Raw genomic sequence first — 5,958 nt, forward strand, 5'->3', positions numbered from 1 at the left:
TAGGGAGGCTCTGGAACCGTCAAAACTGATCGAAAACCGTCAAACACACGTCCCGAGTGCGAGACAGTTCGGGGTGTCTCGCACATGTGCGAGACAGTTTGTACCCACTTTAGTATTTTCGCTCTAATTCTTTCATTCAACCTCTGAATGAGGTGATTCAAGTTGTGTGGAAAGATAACGAAAAGTTCTACAACTTTTATCTTTTAATATTCTTCAGATTCGAATCTAATCATGGTTATTTTCGCTCTAATTCTTTCATCCGACCTCCGAATGAGGTGATTCAAGTTGTGTTGGAAAGATAACGAAAAGTTCTACAACTTTTATCTTTTAAGATTCTTCAGATTCGAATCTAATCATGGTCAAAACAGCTCCATAAAGTCCGAGACACTTGTGAGTGTCTCGGCCATGGCCGAGCCACCAATGAGTATCTCGGGTATTTTAATCATAACTTTCTCATATGACCTCCAAATGACCTAATTCAAGATGCATTAGAAATATAACGATGAGATCTATAACTTTCATGTTTTGAGTTTCTTCAGATTCGAACCTAATCATGGTCAAAACAGCTCCACAAGATCCGAGACACTTGTAAGTGTCTCGGCCATGGCCGAGACACCAATGAGTGGCTCGGCTATTTTGATCATAACTTTCTCATATTACCTCCAAATGACCTGATCCAAGATGCATTGGAAAGCTAACGCAGAGTTCTATAACTTTCATGTTTTGAGTTTCTTCAGAGTCGAATCGAATCATGACCAAAATTAAGACACCTTAGAGTGTCTCGGCCAAGCTGAGACACCTTTGGGTGTCTCGGGTTGGCCGAGACACCTCTGGGTGTCTTGACGAGTCTCGGGACGTAGTCCTGCGCGTTCCGTCCGTTTTCACCGTATCTTCGTCGTCCAAACTCGGAATCATGCGATTCAAGATGCGTTGGAAAGCCGTCGAGAAGATCTACAAGCTCCCATAATTGAATCATATGTGAAGTGGACAAGACACGAGAGGCTCTCCTCCCTTTTGCAAGTGATGCGGGGTTCCCGATCAGCTCGTGTTCCGTCATTCCGAAGTTCCATCGTTTCGCATGGTCCGTCGACTCATTTCATGTGTTTGTCGTCGTCAAATGATCTCTTGTGACTCGGATAGTGACATTCATCATATTCTCTCTATCTCGAGCCGTATGCGGGGACCTATAGGTAATTTTTAACGCCTACAATCGGCTCAGGCAGCTTCTCCTCATTTGCGTCCCACCAGGTCCTAACTACATTAAAGAGCTGCAGTTGTACAATATCCACTCGATCTTCGTATGGTATCTTTGCTGCTCTTAATAGGTGGTCCATGGTCTACAACCACATCTCGGCCTCATATCCGCCTTCAGTCCTAACAAAGTGTTGCGGGTTGAGCTTTTGAAAATCAAACACATTACCCGGCCTTGCAACCTGCTGGTCACCCCTCTGGCAATTATGAGCTACTAGCTCCCTAATCGCTTCTGCAAGATCAGCCTGATCGACATGTTGTCCCTCAGTCTTAACTAGAGTAGGGGGTCGATGTTTTGGGGCCATAATGATTACCTGAAATAAGATTGGTCAAATTATATATATATATATATATATATATATATATATCTAACAATTATCTAGCTTGGCTCTGATACCAATAAAAAACTTGTCACGCCACTGTTCCAAACTGTAATAACTTGGAATGTGATTCGGCCGGTAATGCAACCATTCGGCTACATTCACGCCTTTAGATCATCCTTTATAGATATAAAGTCAAAACTATACCATAGAGCATGTAACTAAGACAATAAAAGAAAATAAACGGAGAAAATCAAAGAAAAAGAAGAAGAATTTGGGAAGATGAACATCGAGGATGGAAGAAGAGAGTGGAAATGATGGCTGAGATTTTTAACTAGGGAAGAGAGAGTCCATTTCTTGCTTTGGTATTCGCTCTCTCTGTTCTTCTTTTATGTTATAGGTAACAGCTTGCAAATGCATTGAGACGCATTAGAATCACTCTTATGGGTGGGATCCCTAGGGAGAGATAGGATTTAATAGGGTAACAGATATTCTTACCACCTTACAGACTTCAAGTGAAGCGGGTCTAGCCGATCGGTTCGGGTAAAACAGGTTGAAATTTTTTTAACTCGACCTGGATTGAATAGATAATAAAACCGAGTCGAACTAATGTAGTGGTTCGGTTGGTTTTATCGCTTTGGATTGAAATTTGATCAGCCCTACTTGCACTTACTGAGAGTCCAACGCGAGTTCATATTTGTAGGTTGCTCATCCTTGGGAAGATTATCATGTATATTTCTCTTTCAAATTATGTCCAAATTTTAAGACAATTGGGACAGGAAACAATCACAATACAAGTTACAGGTTATAACCTTGCCATTTGACTTCAACCTTTTCTCACTCTCAACACCCTGAGATGATAGGGCATCCTCTCTAACCCTATGGAGTTCACAACTTACAAAAAAAGAAGAAAAGTATTCTTTACCCAACATTGATGAGAACTAGACAATAATTGCAAGGGACACTTGACAAACATAACAATGCATAGAAAATTATGCTAAGATGTAAACTTAAGCAATAATTAAACGAAGTATGCTCTGCCAAAAGAGATAAAACAAACAAGCAAATCCAAGATCACAGTCTCAGCTTCAAAGTAAAGAAATCTCATAACACACTAAATATGTTTTCACTTTTCACACAAGATTTCGTTTGGGTGTAGGAGGACTTTCAATGGATTGAGGGAGCAATCTAGAATTTGATCACAATTACAGATTGCCTGAGTGCGCTGATTTGCTTTAAATGAAAATGACCCATATATAGTAAAGTTAATATATAAGAGAACAAGGATCACAGGCTATCGGTAGCATTTACTATTATTAGTATGATGCAAGTGCATTGCTTGTGTTCTCATTTTTATACTCACATTTAGACAGTAGGTGCACGTTGCACGATAACTTTCTTTATGCACAAAATATCCATCGTCCTGAGTAACATCAGAAAATTCAAACACAAATAAGCACCAACAATTGAGTAATGTCATAAATTACCTAATTTGCTAAGAAGAGATCCCTAGATCGCAAGTACTATGAGTGAATCATGATAATTCAAAAATATCTATGCTTAAGAAGTTGTCTTTTGAAGAGTTCTTACCAAAAAAAAAAAAATTTGGTTGACCATTTGATGCATGAGTCTAGATAACACATTATTTTCAACTTAAAACAATTTCTGTTGTACATACCAAGATAAGTGGGGTACATTATCTAAAAAGATGGCCCATGATAAGTAGTTAGAGGAAGTTACTTAAAACATCGACCATATATATTTTTAAGGTTTTTTTAGTGTCTAAAATGTGGACTTGTTACATTATAATGGCCAAATAACACACTAGCTTCAATCTTACAAAACAAAATTTTCAAGTAATATATAGTTATTGGAATAGTTGGAGTCTTTCATTACGAAAATGAGTAAATAATATAAATGAATTTGTAAATTCTAAACCCCATTAGGATATATTAAAAGCATTTGACATACATGTATCCACCAAGTATTCAGTATACATTCTATACATGTATCCCCATAAAATTTGCACTTTGAAGTAAATTGTACATTTACTATTTCCATGTTATTTGACATTAAGAGCTACCATGTGATTTTACTTATTGCCTAATAAACTCCAAATTCCATCAAAACTTTCAAAAATTGCACAAGATTTACAGTGACTTGATTTGAAATTTATATCATACTCTCTTTAAAAGCACGAGTTCCGGAAAATCTTTTCATGGTCAATATTACCCTTCACTATTTTGAATATTTTATTTATATCTTAATCTATCCTAATTTTAATTATATCATGTCCTAATCTTACATGAACTATCAATAGCTCCACAATTAAAAAATATTAATAAAATAAATAAAATAGCTTTACTGTATTAGTTTGTTAAGATAAAGAAATTATATGTAGCTAATATACTATAATACATGAAGTATTGCAAAAAACACATAAAAAGTTTTATAATTACACTAAATACCCTAAAAAGTTTAAAATTATAAAAAAACATCCTAACATTTCAAAACTTAAAACAACATTAATCAAGAAATTAATAGCAGTCTATGAAGAATTTAAAATTTACAATTAACAATTGAATGTTTCAAAAATCATAGAAATACCCTTAAAAGTTTAAATTACATAAGCACCCTAAAATTTTAAAATTTTCAAACAACATAAATGAATTCAAGAGATTATCGTGATGCACCTGAAAATGTTTAACATTTCAAATTTAGAACAACAAACACAAAAATAAGTAATTAACAACAACCTTTGAAGACTTAAAAATTTCTAATTAACACCTTCAATGTCTCAAAAATTATAGAAACACCCTCAAAAGTTCAAATTATAAAAAACCATCATAAAATTCTAAATTCTAAAATTTTGAAATTTACAAACAACAGAAGATGAATTCAAGAGATTACCTTCACGTACCTAAAAATTTAAATTTACCATAATTAACCTTAAAGTTATAAAAAATTTACAACAAAAGACTTCTTCAAATTTTAAAAATCACAAAAAACTCTAAAATTTTAAAATTTCTAACAAGTACACATTAAATTTGGAAATTATTGTAGACCACTGATATTTGAGTTTTTCAAAAATTAATCTATAATTTTAATAATTACAAAAAGAATGCTTAAATTTTTAGAGTTGTAGGAAATATTTTGACATTTGAAAATTACTACCGACACATGAAACATAGAAGTTACAACTGCCAAACTTAAAAGTAAACTTTTTCAAAAACATTCCCAAAGTTTTAAAAATTACAAATCGCACCCTTAAATTTCAAAATCACAAAAAGGTGCTTAAAATTTAAAAACTTGGTAAAGAAATGTGTAATTATTTGGTATTCCTTCATTAATATATATATATATATATATATATATATATATATAATTTCCAATTTAGAGTTTATTATCCCTTTTTAGCATCTAAAAGTATATATATATATATATATAATTTCCAATTTAGAGTTTATTATCCCTTTTTAGCATCTAAAAGTAGTCTAAGTTGATATTGGTAAACAAAAGTAAGAATTGATTAAAATTATTGTCACCATATAAATCAAAGTAATTACATGTAGTTTTGCTAATAAGTTGGAGCAGTAAAAACACATTAAATTTGGAAACTTAAAACTTGTTGTTTGAAATTAGATTCGAAACTTAGTAAAGAAACTGTTCATGTGAATTTTGGATTTTTGATTTGTTAATAGAAATTCTTCATACATTAAGAAAATGTTCATGTGAATTTTGGAAATCTAAAACTTGTTGTTTGTAATTTTACTAATAAGTTGGAGCAGTAAAAACACATTAAATTTGGAAACTTAAAACTTGTTGTTTGAAACTTGGTAAAGAAACTGTTCATGTGAATTTTGGATTTTTGATTTGTTAATAGAAATTCTTCATACTTTAAGAAAATGTTCATGTGAATTTTGGAAATCTAAAACTTGTTGTTTGCAATTACTTTGATTTATATGGTGACACTAATTTTAAAGCTATCATATATTTTTTTTAAACTTTTATTCCTTTGCCGAATATTTTTAATCAATTCTTACTTTTGTTTACCAACATCAACTTAGACTACTTTTAGATGCTGAAAAGGGATAATAAACTCTAAATTAAAATTATATATATATATATATACACACACACACACACACACACACACACACACACACACACACACACACACACACACACACACACACACACACACACACACACACACACACACACACACACACACACACACACACACACACACACACATATGTACATATATATATATTCATGGTTATATGTGAAAATAGTGTATTCTAGTTTATAGACTTAACAATCATAATATACATCTTCTATTAAGTCTATAAAATCACTTTATGAAGTTTCAAAATTTGGTGTA

The sequence above is a fragment of the Asparagus officinalis genome, chromosome 10 (assembly GCF_001876935.1).
Source record: "Asparagus officinalis chromosome 10, Aspof.V1, whole genome shotgun sequence".
In the NCBI taxonomy this organism is placed as follows: Eukaryota; Viridiplantae; Streptophyta; class Magnoliopsida; order Asparagales; family Asparagaceae; genus Asparagus; species Asparagus officinalis.